This window comes from Scyliorhinus torazame, chromosome 9, assembly GCF_047496885.1.
Source record: "Scyliorhinus torazame isolate Kashiwa2021f chromosome 9, sScyTor2.1, whole genome shotgun sequence".
Taxonomy (NCBI): Eukaryota; Metazoa; Chordata; class Chondrichthyes; order Carcharhiniformes; family Scyliorhinidae; genus Scyliorhinus; species Scyliorhinus torazame.
The window spans coordinates 232,221,567-232,243,330 of NC_092715.1; positions in this window are offsets into that span (position 1 = coordinate 232,221,567).

Genomic DNA, 21,764 nt, shown 5'->3' on the forward strand with positions numbered 1-21,764 from the left:
CATGATCCCCAGTGAGTCCCTCCCACATCCCAGTGAGTCTCTTCCTGGTCCCCTATGAGTTTCTCCCTCAATCCAAGTGAATCTCACCCTGATTCCCAGTGAGTCTCTCCCTGATCCCTTATGAGTCTCTCCCTGATCCCCAGTGAATCTCTCCCTGATTCCCTGTGGGTCTCTCGCTCACCCCAGTGAGTCTCTCCCTGATCTCCAGTGGGTCCCTCCCACACCCCAGTGAGTCCCTCCCTGATCCACAGTGAGTCTGTCCCTGATCCCCAGTGAGCCTCACCCCTATTCCCAGTGAGCCTCTCCCTCATCCCCAGTGTGTCTCTTCCTGATCCCCAGTGTGCCTCTCCCCGATCCACAGTGAGTCTCTCCCCGATTCGCAGTGAGTCTCTCCCTCATCCCCAGTGAGTTTCTCCCTGATCCCCAGTGAGTCTCTCCCTGATTCCCAGTTATTCTCTCCCTGATATCCAGTGTGTCTCTCCCTGATCCCCAGTGAGTCTCTCCCTGATCCCAAGGAGACTCTCATTGATTCCAAGTGAGTCTCTCCCCGATTCCCAGTGAGTCTCTCCCCGATTCCCAGTGAGACCCTCTCTCATCCCCAGTGTGTCTCTCACTGATGCCCAATGTGTCTCTCCCTGATCCCCAGTGAGTCTCTCCCCTATTCCCAGTGAGCCTCTCTCTCATCCCCAGTGTGTCTCTCACTGATCCCCAGTGTGTCTTTCCCGATCCCCAGTGGGTCTCTCCCTGATCCCCAGTGAGTCTCTCCCTGATCCCAGGAGACTCTCATTGATTCCAAGTGAGTCTCTCCCCGATTCCAAGTGAGTCTCTCCCCGATTCCCAGTGAGTCTCTCTCTGATCCCCAGTGAGTCTCTCCCTGATCCCAGGGAGTCTCTCCCTGATCCCAGGGAGTCTCTCGCTAATCCCCAGTGTGTCTCTCCCCGATTCCCAGTGAGCCTCTCCCTGATCCCCAGTGTGTCTCTCCCTGATCCCCAGTGTGTCTCTCTCCGATCCACAGTGAGTCTCTCCCTGATCCTCAGTGAGTCTCTCCCTGATCCCCAGTGTGCCTCTCATTGATTCCAAGTGAGTCTCTCCCTCATTCCCAGTGAGTCTCTCCCCGATTCCCAGTGAGTCTGTCCATGATCCCCAGTGTGTCCCTCCCACATCCCAGTAAGTCTCTTCCTGATCCCCTATGAGTCTGTCCCAGAACCCCAGTGAATCTCACCCTGATTCCCAGTGAGTCTCTCCCTCATCCCCTATGAGTCTCTCCCTGATCCCCAGTGAATCTCTCCCTGATTCCCTGTGGGTCACTCGCTCATCCCCAGTGAGTCTCTCCCCGATCCCCAGTGAGCCTCTCCCTGATCCCCAGTGAGTCTCTCCCTATTCCCAGGGAGACTCTCATTGATTCCAAGTGAGTCTCTCCCCGATTTCCAGTGAGTCTCTCCCTGATCGCCAGTGGGTCCCTCCCACACCCCAGTGAGTCCCTCCCTGATCCCCAGTGAGTCTCTCCCTGATCCCCAGTGAGTCTCTCCCCTATTCCCAGTGAGCTTCTCCCTGATCCCCAGTGTGTCTCTCCCTGATCCCCAGTTTGTCTCTCCCCGATCCACAGTGAGTCTCTCCCTGATCCCCACTGTGTCTCTCCCCGATTCCCAGTGAGCCTCTCCCTGATCCCCAGTGTGTCTCTCCCTGATCCCCAGTGTGTCTCTCCCCGATCCACAGTGAGTCTCTCCCTGATCCCCAGTGAGTCTCTCCCTGATCCCCAGTGTGTCTCTCTCCGATCCACAGTGAGTCTCTCCCTGATCCCCAGTGAGTCTCTCCCTGATCCACAGTGTGTCTCTCATTGATTCCAAGTGAGTCTCTCCCTCATTCCCAGTGAGTCTCTCCCCGATTCCCAGTGAGTCTGTCCATGATCCCCAGTGAGTCCCTCCCACATCCCAGTAAGTCTCTTCCTGATCGCCTATGAGTCTGTCCAGAACCCCAGTGAATCTCACCCTGATTCCCAGTGAGTCTCTCCCTCATCCCCTATGAGTCTCTCCCTAATCCCCAGTGAATCTCTCCCTGATTCCCTGTGGGTCTCTCGCTCATCCCCAGTGAGTCTCTCCCCGATCCCCAGTGAGTCTCTCCCTGATCCCCAGTGAGTCTCTCCCTGTTCCCAGGGAGACTCTCATTGATTCCAAGTGAGTCTCTCCCCGATTTCCAGTGAGTCGCTCCCTGATCGCCAGTGGGTCCCTCCCACACCCCAGTGAGTCCCTCCCTGATCCCCAGTGAGTCTCTCCCTGATCCCCAGTGAGTCTCTCCCCTATTCCCAGTGAGCCTCTCCCTGATCCCCAGTGTGTCTCTCCCTGATCCCCAGTGTGTCTCTCCCCGATCCACAGTGAGTCGCTCCCTGATCCCCAGTGAGTCTCTCCCCGATTCCCAATGAGCCTCTCCCTGATCCCCAGTGACTCTCTCCCCGATCCCCACTGAGTCTCTCCCCGATTCCCAGTGAGTCTCTCCCCAATCCCCAGTGAGTCTCTCCCTGATCCCCAGTGAGTCTCTCCCTGATCCCCACTGAGTCTCTCCCCGATTCCCAGTGAGTCTCTCTCTGATCCCAGGGAGTCTCTCCCTGATCCCAGGCTGTCTCTCCCTGATCCCCGGTGTCTCTCTCCCCAATTCCCAATGAGTCGCTCTCTGATCCCCAGTGTGTCTCTCCCTGACCCCCAGTGAGTCTCTCCCCGATCCCCTGTGAGTCGCTCCCTGATCCCCAGTGAGTCTCTCCCTGATCGCAGGGAGTCTCTCATTGATTCCAAGTGAGTCTCTCCCCGATTCCCAGTTAGTCTCTCCCCAATTCCCAGTGAGTCTCTCCCTGATCCCCAGTGAGTTCCTCCCACATCCCATTGAGTCTCTACCTGATCCCCCATGAGTCTCTCCCTGATCCCCCGTGAATCTCTCCCTGATTCCCAGTGAGTCTCTTTCTCATCCCCAGTGTGTCTCTCCCTGATCCCCAGTGAGTCTCTCCCTGATCCCCAGTGAGTCTCTCCCCGATTCCCAGTGAGTCTCTCTCTGATCCCCAGTGAGTCTCTCCCTCATCCCCAGTGAGTCTCTCCCTGATCCCCAGTGAGTCTCTCCCTGTTCCCCAGTGAGTCTCTCCCTGGTCCCCAGTGGGTCTCTCCCCGATTCCCAGTGAGTCTCTCCTCGATCCCCAATGAGTCTCTCCCTGATCCCCAGTGTGTCTATCCCAGGTCCCAGTGAGTCTCTCCCTTATCCCCAGTGAGTCTCTCCCCGATTCCCTGTGAGTCTCTCCCTGATCCCCAGTGAGTTTCTCCCTGATCCCCAGTGAGCCTCTTCCTGATCCCCAGTGTGTCTCTCCCTGATCCCCAGTGAGTCTCTCCCCGATTCCCAGTGAGTCTCTCTTGATTCCCAGCTGAGTCTCTCCTGCTCCCCAGCAACTCTCTCCCTAACCCAAATGACTTCCCCAATTCACTATGAGTCTCTCCCCTGTCTCTGTTAACTGAATGTATACGCTGTGAGGCGGTGAGAGAGGAAGCGAATGAGGCAGAGCATGGAGCAGGAGTGAGACAGTGAGCAGGTCAGGCGGAAGGGAGAGAATGAAGCAATATACAGCGCAAGAATGGGGCAATGAGCTGGGTCGAGGCAAGTTGGGAATGTGGGAGCAAGCGGTGTAGCAAGTGGGCCCGAAACTTTGTCAAAGCTCAAGTGAGCCAGTGATGTGGTCACTAAGGGCGTAATAGTGAACATTGCAACTTTAAAACAATATCGCGGCCCTATTGCATTATAATGGGAAAACATACAACATATCGGCCTTACGGAGGTATTACTGCATTGCTTTCTTCTGGGTAAGGAGAAATCTAGTATTTCCCATCCTTGGCTCAGGACACTTACATTTATTCACAACCCATATGAAATGCCTGCCTCCAACCTCGACTCCCCCGCCTACTTAAATTACAGGGCATCTACTACTTTGCAAACTTTGGCTCCTGGCAAAGGACTTTCAGTACCAATATCTCAAATTATAATTTTCATCCCATTTCTACCATAACCCACAACATCAAGACATGTAACCAACAAAAAGAGATTCGAGCAACTGTTTATCTTCCTGTACCTCAGCACGGACACCTTCCCAAATGCAAATGTAAAACGTAGCCATCTACCTTTCATTGCAGTTTTAGTGGAGTGATTGTTCTACTTCATGTTTCTTTCACTTCTGACTTTCACCAGACTCACCCCAGCAGTTGTTATACCTCCTGCATAAATGATCCAATTTTGTCCTTGCTGGAAATTTGGCCTCCCCGATTAACATTCCAGGGCAGATAGTGCATGCTTCTGGATTAGTGCTCTGTGGTTCCCAGTCGGCTACTCAAGGTTCTTTGAGTAATGTCCCAGTAGAAGATGTATGTCTGATGTTTCCCAATAGACACTATGAACCCGCTGACACTGTTTTGCTAACTTACTAGCTTCAGGACATATCTGAATGATTCCTCTGACAGAATATCCAGGCCCCAGTTGACAATGACTCTTCTTGTGAAGCTCGTTGCTAATTCTAGACTTGACCAACGGCTTTTCCAAATGTGCGCTGAACGCCTCAAAATGAACTGAGCTGTATCCCTCACAGACTTCAGAGCGGGAAGCAGAATAAATCCTTCCCAGTGCAGTGTGCCAGTTTTTCTTTTCTGTAAAGATTTGCCTGTTGTGACTTAATTGAACCCTTTGGATGCTAATTATTTCTACTTGCATAAAAGCGACGCTTTGATATTTCTAACTGTTCTATACATTGAGATTTTCCTCCCTTTTCATGCTTAATCCTGTCGGTTCTTTCAATGAAAATTACTCTTCAAATATGTCTCTCAGTTATTTCCAGCTGTATTTCCTGCCTGAGCAAGGCTGTAGCATTCCATCCTTTTTAACCCCCTGAGGTTGAGCAGCTTTTCTAAACTAAGCCAAACACTAAACCAAAATTACAAAGTCTTGACGCATTCAGAAAGCCCTGTAAATGTCGGCACCATCCATGCTTCCATAAATGGCTTTCTTCCCACTTTGTAGTTCACAGGACTCCACATTTCCAGACAATTGTTATTTTAAATGTCACATAGTTCAGAATATGTTAGTGTGAGCACTGGGCGGTACATAAGATCATAAGAAATGGGAGCATTAGTAGGCCAGTCAACCCCTCTAACTCCGCCATTCAATAAGATCTTGGCTGATTTGGTTGTGGCCTTATCTCCATTTTATTGCCTGTCTCCCACAACCCTTGATTCCCACTCGAGCAAAAATAAAATTTGTAGTCAAATTTAGCCTTGACTACATTTAATGACCCAGCCTCCACTGCTCTTTCGAGAAGAGAATCCCAAAGACGGACTACCCACTGAGATAAACAAGAATCATCCACATCTCTGACTTACATGGAAGATTCTCTGTCGGGATTCTCCGTCGGCGGGATCCTCTGCTTCACCGGCAGCGCACCCACACCCGTAGGTTTCCCAACGGCTTGGGATGGCCATAATGGGAAACCACATTGACTGGCGGCCGGAATGGAGGATCCCGCTGCTAGCGGGGGCGCGCCTCACCGGAAAACCGGGCTGATGGGACGGAGAATCCCATCCTCTTTCTTTTACACTCTGCTCCTAGTGCTAAACTCTTCCTCAAGAGGAAACATCCTCTCAGCACCCAATGCGACTAGTCCTTGGAATCTTCCATATTTTCTCTCATCCTTCTAAATTCTAAATAGTATGTCTGCTCAAACCTTTCTCCCAAGACATTAACCTAAACCAATTAATCAGCCGAGTGAACGTTCTCTGAACTGTTTCCTCTGCAATTATATTCTCCCTGAGGTGAAAAATGAAAGTTGCTACGGCCCTCAGTCCTTGAGGACCATAGGCTGCTCTCTCCTTTTGAGAGAGAGCTGACTGGTTGTGATTTAGCCTGAGGGTCACCCCACCTCAGGTGAAGGAAAACCTTGACACCGCCTTTATGGATAACCTCAGCAGGAATTGAACCTGCTCTGTGAGAGTCGCTGTGCATCACAAACCAGCCATCCCGCCAATTGAGCTAATAAACCCTATAAGCAAGGCAAGTGAACTATGTAAGTGCACTAAGTGCATTACAATCACTCAAAGGTGTGAGTTCACTGCACTTTCACCACTTAGGCTACTGAAGCAATCAAAGCTGCAGATGTTTTTATGAGCTGTCAATCACCACTCGGAAACCCTGAATGGACTTCAGATAGTGGATAAGGTGCTGGTTTAGCACAGTGGGCTAAACAGCTGGCTTGTAAAGCAGAACAATGCCAGCAGCGCAGGTTCAATTCCTGTACCGGCCTCCCCGAACAGGCGCCGGAATGTGGCGACTGGGGCTTTTCACAGTAACTTCATTTGAAGCCTACTTGTGGCAATAAGCAATTTTCATTTCACCTGTGGGAACCAGGCGCAGGCACAGCTGGTCACATTCGAGGAATGGACACTTAAAGCTGCGCGGTAAATATTACAGCTAATTTGCTTCCCACAGCCCTGTCTGGACTGCTCTTTCGCTTCCAGATAGGGTTCCATTTTCTGAGGGTGGGTTGTCAGTTTGGGGGGGGGGTGGTGTCCGTGTGTGTGTGTGTGTGTGGGGGGGGGGGATCTGTGCATGGAGGTTTCCTTTAGGCAGGTGGTCCCTGTGGGGGGTCCCCTATCACAGGGGTCCCTGTGGGGGTGTCAACCTTTTACATTACAGGAATCCCATGGAGGTCCCCTTATTACAGGGGTCCCTGGGGATGTACTTAAAGGTGGGAAGGCACCTAGATAATCCAGGGGTGGGGGCTACAGTGCAGGGTGATTGTTCGGGGCTGCTTTGCAGTGCATGGGGGTTTAGGGCCTATTCGTGGTGTGTGCGGGGGCGGGGGGCTGCCAGCCACGGGATTTCACTGTTGGGCCACCCACTGAAGATGGTAGCCCGATATCGGGATTCCCTTGGGAATCGCTCGTGTCCTACACCATGCATAAATTTACATGGTGTTGTAGCCATCTGGGATGGCCACTCACAAAGGGAAACATAGCCACTTGCAAAGAATCACGGGAAATATGGCCAATGCAGGATCCAGACAAACTCAGAGCTTAAGTGTATATTTGCCACTAGATAACCAGACACTGTCGAAACCCCCAGCCGATTTGCAGTCCAATGGCCCATTTCCCCAGAACAAAAGACTTGTACTCAGGAAACCGATACAGATACAGACTCATCGGCGCCACTCCCTTCACCCAGGAAGCCCAAACAGCCAAGGTCAATGACAGCTCAGGACACGCCCAGCCATCAAGGCACCCACCCCTTTATTGGCTAACATTGAAGGCAGTAATCGAAGCCTGCCGAATTATTGGGTCCAAAGCTAAGGACCGCCCAAAAGAGCGCGAAACCTCTGAAGGATAAAAAGAGACACTGCCATGTGTTTTGTCTCTTTTGGTCCCGGCGCACCGGCACTCTTTTGGCCCCGGCTTGTGCCCAAAACTAATTGCAGCACCACGACTAGAAGCAAGTTCAAGACGAACGATCACTACCAGACGGATGAGCCCAGCAGAAACAAACTCACTTCTCCAGACCCAGCCACGCAAGATCGGAACAAAGGCCTTGTTTCTCTGCATAAAGCCGGGTGCCTGAAGTTAAGTACAGGTTGTTGTAGTGTTAGGTGTAATTCAGCTTGTAGTGTTTTATGTTGCATGTCAAAGTAATTCTTGTGTAAATAAACTATTATTGAACTTGAACTAACTAACTGGTTGTTGGGTCTTTGATCGATATCCGGCTAAACCTTGTGGTGGTGTCATTTGATACCTGGCGACTCTGAAAGCAATATCATCATTAATAACTGTCATATTAGTATCCAGTTAAAAAGAGCAACATTATTGGCGTCTCTGAGCCGAATTGGCAACAGCGTTATGTTATTCTCTAAGTCTGAATGAAGACTGAAGACTTACAGTTAACACAAGCTCTTTATTCAAAGGGTTCGTTCTGCTTCCAGAGCTCAACTAGATGTAAAACAGTCAAGAGGTATGACCAGTGAAACTAAGGTAAACTGTCGATGCTAAGCTCTCTCCGTGTGCTGCTGCTCACTAGCTCTGTGCTTCTAAAAGAGGCGGATCCTGCCTTGGGCTCGACCCTTTATACCCGTCTCTGATGCTCCCTCTAGTGATGCTGTGACTGTTACATCTATGCTGCAGTCCCTGGCGTATGTGCAGATGTATGTACAGATGTACAGATCACTACATCCCCCCCCCCCTTTGAGTTGATATGTTTGCTAAACTGACCGCAAGAAAACTGTACAGAACAAGTGGTGAGAATAAGCAAATCTGCACACTGTGAAAATGATAAAGTGATACAGAAACAATTAACAGTATTATGAGTCCATTGTTAGAAATGTTCATATTTGTCTTGTGGGTGTGTTGAAGTGCTGTTACAAATCCAGCCGGTCGGGTGCCTTACGGCTTCTGCTGGAGCATCGTAACGGTGGAGGTGGGGATGACGGTTTGATGTCATCAAGAGTACTGTCTGGTGTTGTCTGGCTAGGAACGTCCTGTGGACTAATGAAATGAAATGAAATGAAAATCGCTTATTGTCACAAGTAGGCTTCAATAAAGTTACTGTGAAAAGCCCCTAGTCGCCACATTGGTCAAGTCCAGTTTGGGAAACACCGTAGGCCGAAGCATTAACAGATCCCGATGGTTGCGGCGAAAGAGTACTCCCGCTGACGACTTGACAATGTAGGACTGCGGTGCCTTCTGCCTGATCACCGTGGCTGGCTCAGACCATCTGCCTTCGGGGTCCCTGATCCTGATGATGTCGCCCATGTTCAGTGGCTTGAGTGGGATCACATGTTGATCAGAGTATTGTTTTTGTTTGGACCGGAGTACCCACATTTTGTCGAGTAGCAGAGCGTTATCGGTGTCTCGGAATTGAATGGCTGCTAGGGTTGTCCGGATGTTCCTGCCAAAGAGCATCTGAGCTAGCGATAGTCAGCCCGTGATTCCTCCCTGTCTCACTACGGGGTGCGGGCCTTGAGTTGGCAGCATCACCAGGTCTGGTCCATGGGCTGGAGGATGATGACAATCTGCACTGCGATGAGCTCTGGTGTTCCGTACTGTTTGACAACGTCTGACTCCTGCCCACGGTCGCACTTTCCACCATCCACCTTGGTGATCCCTGCATGCGAGCTGGCTATTCCATCTCACGGTCCCACCAAACGCTTTGCGTGGCAGACATGAGGACAGTGGAGGGGGAGGTGGTGCGGGAGGGATGGAGGTGGGGCACCAGAGCGGGGAGCGCTGGCTGAACTGGGGTACCTGGCCCATGCCCACCCCCAATATCCTCCCATCTCCCTCCCACCTCTGCAGCCTCTGGGACCAGCCCATCACTCACAGCTGTCTGACAGAGCACCGTGGCAGGTTGAAATGTTGTGAACATGTGTTTATTGTGCAACTGTGAATATATATATATATATATACAGGTTTGTGCCCGAGGTCCTATCACTATCATATGTGCTGCACCCAAGTCAACTTAATTGGTATTTACCTTTCTGGCCTTACAGGCCCTAACGCTACGTCTAGGTGGACCCCCAGGCAGTACAACAGGAGTGCAGGCGGCCTCCTGCGATTCCTGCCCTGTGACCTGGTCCCCGTTGGCGGCCGTCTTCTGGGGCGGCCATGCCTGGATGGGCACAGCTGCTGCTTGGGGTTCCTAGGTGGCATGGTGCTGCCCTATTCTGCCGGCTGCCCATCAGATGCGCCAGGGACAGGAGTGGGGGGGGGGGGGGCGGAGTTGGAGCCGCTGTGGTGTTCCGCCCACCTCCCTGAGGGAGTCACCAGCACGGGCCCAATCTCCTCCTGCTCCCTTGGGGTGCACAATAGCTCCAGTCTACTCCATGGAATGGGGTGCCAGCGGAACTAATCCCTGAGGTTCCCCCGCCACCTGAAGCTGCCAATCGTGATGGCCCGCTTCTGTCTTAACCAGGGTCACAATACACACGGCCATGGAGCAGAGGGAGTAGACCACCTCCCCCCGGGCCTGCACCGCATCATGCTGCTACTGTGCCACCACCTTCTTAGTCTGTGCCACATCAGCAGCCTCCCTTTGTGTCTGTGCCATATTAGCTTATGCCTGGGCAATACCGCTGATGCCCACAGCCATGGCCCACTGTGACTGGGTCACGCTCTGGAGCGTCAGTGCAATGTCCAGGTGGCCCTAGTACATGGCTGCCTGTGACACGGCAGTCCTGTCTTATGCCTCGGCCACCACCTGCACAGAGCCCCAGGCCTTGGACAGCTTGACCACTTGAAATCTAAAGACAGCACATGTACTGGTTTCCCATTAGCCACTTTGCTTTTTGCTTCCTTAAATGAATCGAAGAAAATTAGTCAAATTAGTTTGGCTATCTAGCCTCTAATTTCCTGGTTTATTTCTCCCCCCCTCTCCCCCTCCTCCCCACCCCATTCTTGAATGTGTGAACAAAGAACAATACAGCACAGGAACTGGCCCTTGGCCCTCCAAGCCTGTACTGGTTATGATGCACCTGTGCACCGAGGTCTGTGAGATCGCAGACAGGTCCCCACTTGCCAAAACCCTAAAAGAACAAAGAACAATACAGCACAACACGCAACCTGCTGTGGTTTTCTAATCTGCTGGGACCGTCCCAAAATCCAGTGACTTGAGGAAATATTACAACCAATACATCCGTCATCTCTGCTGCTGCTTCTTTTATACCCATGGATGCAGACTTTTCAGGGGGCTTTTCAGTGTTTAGTTCCAATATTTTTTTAGCACCTTTTTCTGAGTGACCAAATAGTTCCAAGTTCCTCCCTCACTTTTCAATCTTGGTTTTCAACTACTTGGGATACTTTTTGTTGTTATAGAACATAGAATTTTCAGTGCAGAAGGAGGCCATTTAGCCCATCGAACCTGCACCGGCCTTGGAATAAGAACCCCACTTAAGCTCACAATTACGCCCCACACTCGTAACCCAGCAACCCCACCCAACCCCTTTGGACACTAAGGGCAATTTAGCATGGCCAATCCACCTAACTTGCACGTCTTTGGACTGTGGGTGAAACCGGAGCACCCGGATGAAACCCACGCAGACACGGGGAGAACGTGCAGACGCCGCACAGACAGTGACCCAAGCCGGAATAGAACCTAGGGACCCTGGAGCTGTGAAGCGACAATGCAAACCCCTGTGCACTGTGTTATCTACAGTGAAGAGTGATACAAAACCCTGTTCAATGCTTCTGCCATTTTCTTGCTCTCATTATTAATTTCCCAGTCTCACAATCTAAGGGACCAATGCTCAATTCAGCTATTATTTTTCTTTTTATATACTTGCAGAAACTCTTCATTTCTGTTTTTATACTTTTAAAAATATACATTTTTATTGGTAATTTCCAGTTTTTACTTCTAACAGCTTTATCCCATACTCTAATTTCTCCTTTCTTATTATTTTAGTCATTCCTTGCTGGTTTCTAAATTTGTTCAATTCTTTGACCTGCAACTAATTTTCGCAATAATTCACATGTTCTCTTTTAATTTGATATTATCCTTCATTTCTTTAGTTAGTTAAAATGCCGATCCTTCTCCTGGAGTCTTTCTTACTCAGTGAAATATATCATTGTTGAGAGTTATGAACTATCTCCTTAAATGTTTTGCACTGCTTCTCGACCATCCTTCCTTTTAACCCATGTTCCCATCCCATTACAGCAAACTCTATTTTCATACCCTTGTAATTGCTTTTATTTAGGCAAAAGATACTAGTCTTACATCCATGTTTCTTGGCATTCAAGCTGAATGTGAAATTCTATCATGTTATGCTAATTATTGCTGAAGGGCTTTTTTACTATTAATTAACCCTGTCTCATTACACGTTACTAGGTGTAAAATAGCCTGCTCCCTGTTTGGCTTTACAATGTATTGCTCTAAGAAATTGTCCAGAAAACACTCGAATAATTCATCTTCTCGGGCACCTTTGCCAAACTGATTCATCCAATCCAAATGAAGATCTAAATAGCCCACAACTATTGCAGTACCTGTCTTATATTATTTCTTCATGTGTATTCTCTCTTATCGTGCACATGTGTTGGTGGACCTAGAAACTATTCCCATAAGTGACTTCCTTCTTTTGCTATTCCTTATCTCACCCAAACTGATTCTACATCTTGCTCCCCTGAGCCAAAGTCATTTCTCATTATTGGACTAACCTCATTCCTTAATAACAGAGCTACCCCACCACTTTTCGTTTCTTGTCCTTCTGAAATGTCAGATACTCTTGATTGTTCAGGTCCCAGCCTTGATTACCTTGCAACCTCTGTAATGGTGATTTGATCACACTTATATATTTTGATTTATGCTACCAGTCCATCTGTTTTGTTACAAATGCTGCATGCATTCAGATGCCGAACCTTCAATTCTGCTTTTTTACCATTTTTCTAAACTTTCTCATTATGTGCGGGTGAACCCTTAAATTTATATGTTCTATCTCTTCCTGCCACACTTTGGTTATTATTAACGTATCACTAACCCGATCTTGTCCTTTCCCTTTAAATGACCAAATCTCCCTTCAGTTGACCCCCCTGCTCCTGATTATATAATTTAAAACCCTTTCTACAGGTCTAGTTACATGATTCATCAGTAAGAAGTCTTACAACATCAGATTAAAGTCCAACAGGTTGGTTTCGAATCACTAGCTTTCGGAGCACTGCTCCTGCCTCAGGTGAATGAAGAGGTAGGTTACAGAAATATATATATAGACAAAGTCAAAGATGCAAGGCAATACTTTCAAAGTATCGTCTTGCATCTTTGACTTTGTTTATGTATATGTTTCAGGAACCCAGCTCTTCATTCACCTGAAGAAGGAGCTGTGCTCTGAAAGTTAGTGATTCGAAACAAACCTATTGGACTTTAACCTGGTTTTGTAAGACTTCTTACTGTGCTCACCCCAGTCCAACGCCGGCATCTCCACATCATGATTCATCAGGACATGGTTCAGGTGAAGACAGACCTGACAGTACAGCTCACTCTTTCATCATTTCTCCAACACCAAACTTTAAGCCACACATTCAATTCCTAAGTTGAATCTGCAGTGTTCAAAAGTTAACTATACTATACTTGGGATCAGATCAGCGGTTTAGAATAGGCTGTAGGCAGGGAAAATTGCAAATAAACTGTGTTGGTCCTTGTTAACAGTTCAAATTTAAATGTGCTATCAGAACATTTACACATGCAAATAAATATGATTTAAATATCAGCTGTATTAAATTTATACATTTAAATTTCAATGTGGTATATTTATAGTCACATATTATAAAATGCTGCCCTCAACAAATGCCTTAATTAGCTCCAATCTTCTCCCTTCCCTTCCAACAGTCTTACATTTTTCATATCTAATTTTCCTTCACAGAGCAATGCACCATTTATTTAGCTGACATGGCATTATAGTGGACTAATGGTATTAGAGTGGATAAAGGCAAGTCTCCCATCTGCCTTTTTCACCACTCTATTAACCTGCCCTTCCGCATTGATGGGCAGGAGTACAGGACTACAGATGAAAGATTTAAGTAAAGTCAGGAGAAAGTATGCATAATGAAATGCTTGGTGAATTAGTAGGCCTGCCAGAGAGCCTCTTGTCACTGTCTAGGAGCACGGAAGAGTCTGACTCCAACTTAAATTTTAATAGAGAGAACTGCAGAATTCTGTGGTACTGAGGGATCTGGTTGTCCTGGTACATTTTCAAAATCATTTATGGTATGTGGGCATCCAATGGCTTGGCCAGCATTTATCACCCATCTCTAATTGCTCTTGAGAAGGGGGTGGTGAGCTGTCTTCTTGAACCGCTACAATCCATGTGGTATAGATGTAGGAGGAAGTTCCAGCATTTTGACCCAGTGACAGTGAAGGAACGGCGCTACATTTCCAAGTCAGGATGTTGAGTGGCTTGGGAGGAACTTCCAGCTGGTGGCGTTCACAGGTGTCTGCTGCCCTTTCCTTCTAGATGGTAGGAGTCATTGGTTTGGAAGATGGTGCCTAAAGAACCTTGGTGAGTTTGTGCAGTGTATCTTGTAGATGGTACACACCGCTGCCAATGTGCCGATCGCTGGGGCTTGCTCATTCAAGTTGGAGCCGGAGCGTGGCGAGTCTCTGTGAGCTCTCCCTAACAGATCCTCTGTTTACTTATCTTATAATCGTTCTAATCTTTTCCCTATTATATATTTTATTTTATTTCCTTTCCTTTTCATGTACTTAATGATCTGTTGAGCTGCTCGCAGAAAAATACTTTTCACTGTACCTTGGTACACATGACAATAAACAAATCAAAATCAAATCAAAATCAAATCAATGTTCGTCGGTGGTGGATGGACTGTCTGTTGGTGGAAAGGGTGCCAGGAAAGTTGGCTGCTTTGTCCTGGGTGGTGTCCAGCTTCTTGAGTGTTGTTGGCATGGCACTCATCCAGGAAAGTGGACACTGTTCTATCAAACTCTTGTCTTCTGTCGTATAAATGGTGGACAGGTTTTGGGGAGTCAGGAGGTGAGTTGCTCGCCGTAGGATTCCTAACCTCTGACCTACTCTTGTAGTCTCTGAATTTATTTGGCTGGTTCAGTTTAGTTTCTGGTCAATGATAACCTCTAGGATGTCGACATGAATCGCAAAAGGTGAGAATGCAAGTCCAGAAAATAATTAGGAAAGCAAATGGAATGTTGGCCTTGATTGCAAGGTGAGGGAAGTGGGATGGTTTGAGACTAAAAGCAGGGTAGTCTTGCTATAGTTCCATAGAACATAGGTGAAATCCCACCTGGAATACGGTGTACAGTTTTGGTCACTCTATTTAAGGTGGGGTATACTTACATTGGTTGAGGTTCAGAGATGGTTCAGTCGGTTGATTCCTGGGATGAAAGGGTTGTCTTCTGATGAAATGTTTAGCAGGTCAAGCTTACATTAATTTAATTTTAGAAGAATGAAAGGTGACCTTACTGTAACACAAGATTCTGAGGGAGCTTAACAGGGTAGATGCTGAGACAATGTTTTCCCTTTGAGGAATCCAGAGCTATGGGAACAGTTTTAAACTAAGCGGCCTACCATTTTAAAAAAAGATGAGGAGGAATTTCTTCTCCAAGACGCTTGTTAATCTTTGGAATTCTCTACCACAGAGAGTAGTGAAGAATAAAATGAAAGCAGGAATGCTGGAAATACTCAGCCGGTTAGGCAGCACCTGAGGAGAGGAACATATTATGACCTTTCTTGCTATGGAGGTTGGGTCATTGAAAATATCCAAGACTTAGTCAAATATTTGATCTACAAGGGAGCCAATAGTTATTAGGAGAGGCAGGAAAGTGGAGCTAAGGTCACAATCAGATCAGCCATGATCTTGTTGAATGGTGGAAGAGCGTGAAAGGCTAAATGGCCTCTTACAGGCCCCTTTTAAGGGCGGGATGGTGACACAGTGGTTAGCACTACTGTCCCACAGTGCCAGCGACCAGGGTTTGATCTCATCCTTGGACGACTGTGAGGAGTTTGCATGTTCTCCCTGTGTCTGCGTGGGCTTCCTCTGGGTTCTCCTGTTTCCTCCCATAGGCCAAAGGTGTGCAGGTTAGGTGGATTGGCCATGATCAATGCACAGGGATAGGGGGATCGGGCGAGGGAGTGGGCCTATGTAGATTGCTCTTTCGGAGGGTTTGGTGCAGACTCAATGGGCCGAATGTCTTCCTTCTGCACTGTCGGGATTCTATATATTCAATGGACTTTAGTGATCTTATGTAACTTGGCACAGAGTTTATGCAGTGCATTTCTCGCCTGAAAGGGTACACAACTCCATGAGGACATTCCAAGACTGTACTGTGAAGTGCCTGATGGCCAATGTCTGTTTTCATTCAGTGCCAATCTAAAGCCATCCTATATCTGGTTGCTGCAGAGGAAGTTTAGACAGAAGTCATACAAGGTAAGCTTGCTGCCACACAATCTCAGACTGCTGCCAGCTTATCTGTAGCTTGCAGCTGGACATCACAGCAGTAAAACAATCGGTCCTCCAACACATTAAAATGATTGCTGAGACACCACGCAGGGCAGTGACAGTGGTTCCATGGAGCATGACCCTGAAACTCTGTCTCAAGATTGCAGAATGTGGCCTCCCACCACTGCCAGCATGGATTATGGTGGTAACGATGAGCAGGAGGAGTCCTTCCTGCTGGTGAATGCGCACTCAGTTATGTGAGGTTAGAGATTACATTAAATAGAGTGTTGAGCTCCAAAACTGTACCACTGGTATTAAATCAGCGATAAACAATCACACTATATACCTCTGGATGACTAATGCTCTCTGCTGTGCGCTCACTACCTCAGGAAAATGGTGTTCAGTGCAGCTAGCATAAGAAGTGTGTTTGTGCACCACAGACAGCATTTTGGAGGCAAAGCAACACTTGTAACCAAGTTCTACAGAATTGAGTTTCACGGCCTTCTTTTCTATATTGGATCACTGGACCAGTCATTTAACTTTGAACTAGCTGTAGATACCCCAAGACCTTAGCCACCCACTGTGGCTCTCTGATAATCATGACTATCTATTCAGGATTGCCACATAACGGGCACGATTTTACAGCTGTGTCCTGATTAAGTGAGAACACGATGCGGCCGTTAGATTGGGGGAGGGACCAAATTCAAGAACTGCGCCGGGCACTAATCGGTTTACGATCTAACGGGCCCGCTCCTGTTGGCGAAAAACGATTCCGCCATGGCTTGGCAAGAAACCAATAATCACCACTTCATACAATCACAGCAGGGGCTGGTTTAGCACACTGGGCTAAATCGCTGGCTTTTAAAGCAGACCAAGGCAGGCCAGCAGCACGGTTCGATTCCCATACCAGCCTCCCCGAACAGGCGCTGGAATGTGGCGACTAGGGGCTTTTCACAGTAACTTTATTGAAGCCTACTTGTGACAATAAGTGATTTTCATTTCATTTCATAATACAGTGCAGAAACGGCCCATCGCCTCTGCACTGATGCATGAAACTCACTTGACCTATCTATCTAATCCCATTTGCTAGCACTTGGCCCATAGCCTTGAATGTCATGATGTGTCAAGAACTCATCCAGGTACATTTTAAAGAATGTGAGGCAACCTGCCTCTATCAACGTCCCAAGCAGTGCATTCCAGACTGTCATCACCCTCTGGGTAAGACATTTTCCTCAAATCCCCTCTAAAACCCCTACCACTCACCTTGAACTTGTGTCCCCTCATAACTGACCCTTCAACTAAGGGGGACAGCTGCTCCCTATCCACCCTGTCCATGCCCCTCATAATCTTGTACACCTCGAACAGGTTACCCTTCAGTCTTCTCTGTTCCAGTGAAAATAACCCAAGCCTAATCAGCCACTCTTCAGAAATTAAATGTTCCATTTCAGGCAACATCCTGGTGAATCCCCCCAGCACCCCGTCCAGCGCAATCACATCCTTCCTATAATGTGGGGACCAGAAGTACACACAGTACTCCAGCTGTGGCCTCACCAAAGTTCGATACAACTCCAACATGATCTCCCTGCTTTTGTAAACTATGCCGAGATGGATCAAGGCAAGTGTCTCGCATGCCTTTTTCACCACCCTATTAACCTGCCCTCCTGCCCTCAGAGATCTGTGGACAAACACGCCAAGGCTCCTTTGTTGCTCGGAACTCCCCAATGTCATGCCATTCATTCAATACTTCCATGTCAAATTGCTCCTTCCAAAGTATATCATCTCGCACTATTCAGGGTTAAATTCCATCTGCCAATTTTCTGCCCATTGACCATCCCTTCCATACCTTCCTGTAATCCTACGATCCCAACATCACTGTTAACCAGCCGGCCAATTTTTGTGTCATCCGCAAATTTACTGATCCTACCCCCACAGTAGTCATCTATGTCATTTATATAAATGACAAACAACAGGGCCCTGTGGTACACCACTGGACACTGGCTTCCAATTACTAAAACAGCCGTCTGTCATCATCCTCTGTAGAACATAGAATATTACAGCGCAGTACAGGCCCTTCGGCCCTCGATGTTGCGCCGACCTGTGAAACCACTCTAAAGGCCATCTACACTATTCCCTTATCGTCCATATGTCTATCCAATGACCATTTGAATGCCCTTAGTGTTGGCGAGTCCACTACTGTTGCAGGCAGGGCATTCCACGCCTTACTACTCTCTGAGTAAAGAAACTACCTCTGACATAGAACATAGAACATAGAACGATACAGCGCAGTACAGGCCCTTCGGCCCACGATGTTGCACCGAAACAAAAGCCATCTAACCTACACTATGCCATTATCATCCATATGCTTATCCAATAAACTTTTAAATGCCCTCAATGTTGGCGAGTTCACTACTGTTGCAGGTAGGGCATTCCACGACCTCACCACACTTTGCGTAAAGAACCTACCTCTGACCTCTGTCCTATATCTATTACCCCTCAGTTTAAAGCTATGTCCCCTCGTGCCCGCCATTTCCATCCGCGGGAGAAGGCTCTCACTGTCCACCCTATCTAACCCCCTGATCATTTTGTATGCCTCTATTAAGTCTCCTCTTAACCTTCTTCTCTCCAACGAAAACAACCTCAAGTCCATCAGCCTTTCCTCATAAGATTTTCCCTCCATACCAGGCAACATCCTGGTAAATCTCCTCTGCACCCGCTCCAAAGCCTCCACGTCCTTCCTATAATGCGGTGACCAGAACTGTACGCAATACTCCAAATGCGGCCATACCAGAGTTTTGTACAGCTGCAACATGACCTCATGACTCCGGAACTCAATCCCTCTACCAATAAAGGCCAACACTCCATAGGCCTTCTTCACAACCCTATCAACCTGGGCGGCAACTTTCAGGGATCTATGTACATGGACACCTAGATCCCTCTGCTCATCCACACTTCCAAGAACTTTACCATTAGCCAAATATTCCGCATTCCTGTTATTCCTTCCAAAGTGAATCACCTCACACTTCTCTACATTAAACTCCATTTGCCACCTCTCAGCCCAGCTCTGCAGCTTATCTATGTCCCTCTGTCACCTGCTACATCCTTCCACACTGTCGACAACACCACCGACTTTAGTGTCGTCTGCAAATTTACTCACCCACCCTTCTGCGCCTTCCTCTAGGTCATTGATAAAAATGACAAACAGCAACGGCCCCAGAACAGATCCTTGTGGTACGCCACTTGTAACTGAACTCCATTCAGAACATTTCCCATCTTTCAGCTAGCCAATTTCTGATCCACATCTCTAAATCACCCTCAATCCCCAGCCTCCGTATTTTCTGCAATAGCCTACCATGGGGAACCATATCAAACGCTTTACTGAAATCCATATACACCACATCAACTGCTCTACCGTTGTCTACCTGTTCAGTCACCTTCTCAAAGAACTCGATAAGGTTTGTGAGGCATGACCTACCCTTTACAAAGCCATGCTGACTATCCCTGATCATATTATTCCTATCTAGATGATTGTAAATCTTGTCTCTTATAATCCCCTCCAAGACTTTACCCACTACAGACGTGAGGCTCACCGGTCTATAGTTGCCGGGGTTGTCTCTGCTCCCCTTTTTGAACAAAGGGACCACATTTGCTGTCCTCCAGTCCTCTGGCACTATTCCTGTAGCCAATGATGACATAAAAATCAAAGCCAAAGGTCCAGCAATCTCTTCCCTGGCCTCCCAGAGAATCCTAGGATAAATCCCATCAGGCCCCGGGGACTTATCTATTTTCAGCCTGTCCAGAATTGCCAACACCTCTTCCCTACGTACCTCAATGCCATCTATTCTAATAGCCTGGGTCTCAGCATTCTCCTCCACAACATTATCTTTTTCCTGAGTGAATACTGATGAAAAATATTCATTTAGTATCTCGCCTATCTCTTCAGACTCCACACACAACTTCCCATCCCTGTCCTTGACTGGTCCTACTCTTAACCTAGTCATTCGCTTATTCCTGACATACCTATAGAAAGCTTTTGGGTTTTCCTTGATCCTACCTGCCAAATACTTCTCATGTCCCCTCCTTGCTCGTCTTAGCTCTCTCTTTAGATCCTTCCTCGCTACCTTGTAACTATCCATCGCCCCAACTGAAACTTCACACCTCATCTTCACATAGGCCTCCTTCTTCCTCTTAACAAGAGATTCCACTTCTTTGGTAAACAACGGTTCCCTCGCTCTAAGCCTTCCTCCCTGCCTGACCGGTACGTACTTATCAAGAACACGCAGTAGCTGATCCTTGAACAAGCTCCACTTATCCAGTGTGCCCAACACTTGCAGCCTACTTCTCCAACCTATCCCCCCCAAGTCACGTCTAATGGCATCATAATTGCCCTTCCCCCAGCTATAACTCTTGCCCTGCGGTGTATACTTATCCCTTTCCATCACTAACGTAAACGTCACCGAATTGTGGTCACTGTCCCCAAAGTGCTCTCCTACCTCCAAATCCAACACCTGGCCAGGTTCATTACCCGAAACCAAATCCAACGTGGCCTCGCCTCTTGTTGGCCTGTCAACATATTGTGTCAGGAAACCCTCCTGCACACACTGTACAAAAAACGACCCATCTAATGTACTCAAACTATATCTTTTCCAGTCAATATTTGGAAAGTTAAAGTCTCCCATAATAACTACCCTGTTACTTTCGCTCTTATCCAGGATCATCCTCGCCATCCTTTCCTCGACATCCCTAGAACTATTTGGAGGCCGAAAGAAAACTCCCAACAGGGTGACCTCTCCTTTCCTGTTTCTAACCTCAGCCCATACTACCTGGGAAGATGAGTCCCCATCTAGCATCCTCTCCGCCACCGTAATACTGCTCTTGACTAGCAGCGCCACATCTCCCCCTCTTTTGCCTCCTTCTCTGAGCTTACTAAAACACCTAAACCCCGGAACCTGCAACATCCATTCCTGTCCCTGCTCTATCCATGTCTCCGAAATGGCCACAACATCGAAGTCCCAGGTACCAACCCATGCTGCCAGTTCCCCTACCTTATTTCGTATACTCCTGGCATTGAAGTAGACACACTTCAAACCACCTACCTGAACACTGGCCCCCTCCTGCAACGTCAAATCTGTGCTCCTGACCTCTATACTCTCATTCTCCTGTACCCTAAAACTATAATCCAGGTTCCCATGCCCCTGCTGCATTAGTTTAAACCCCCCCCCAAAGAGCACTAACAAATCTCCCCCCCAGGATATTTGTGCCCCTCAGGTTCAGATGTAGACCATCCTGTCTGTAGAGGTCCCACCTTCCCCAAAAAGAGCCCCAGTTATCCAGAAATCTGAATCCCTCCCGCCTGCACCATCCCTGTAGCCACGTGTTTAATTGCTCTCTCTCCCTATTCCTCATCTCATTATCACGTGGCACGGGCAACAACCCAGAGATAACAACTGTTTGTTCTAGTTCTGAGCTTCCATCCTAGCTCCCTGAAAGCCTGCCTGACATCCTTGTCCCCTTTCCTACCTATGTCGTTAGTGCCAATGTGGACCACGACATCTGTCCTATATCTATCTCCCCTCAATTTAAAGCTATGTCCCCTCGTGCTAGACATCACCATCCAAGGAAAAAGGCTCTCAATGTCCACCCTATCCAATCCTCTGATCATCTTGTATGCCTCAATTAAGTCACCTCTTAACCTTCTTCTCTCTAACGAAAACAGCCTCAAGTCCCTCAGCCTTTCCTCATAAGATCTTCCCTCCATACCAGGCAACATTCTGACTATCTCTAATCAAGGAGGTAAATCTCCTCTGCACCCTTTCCAATGCT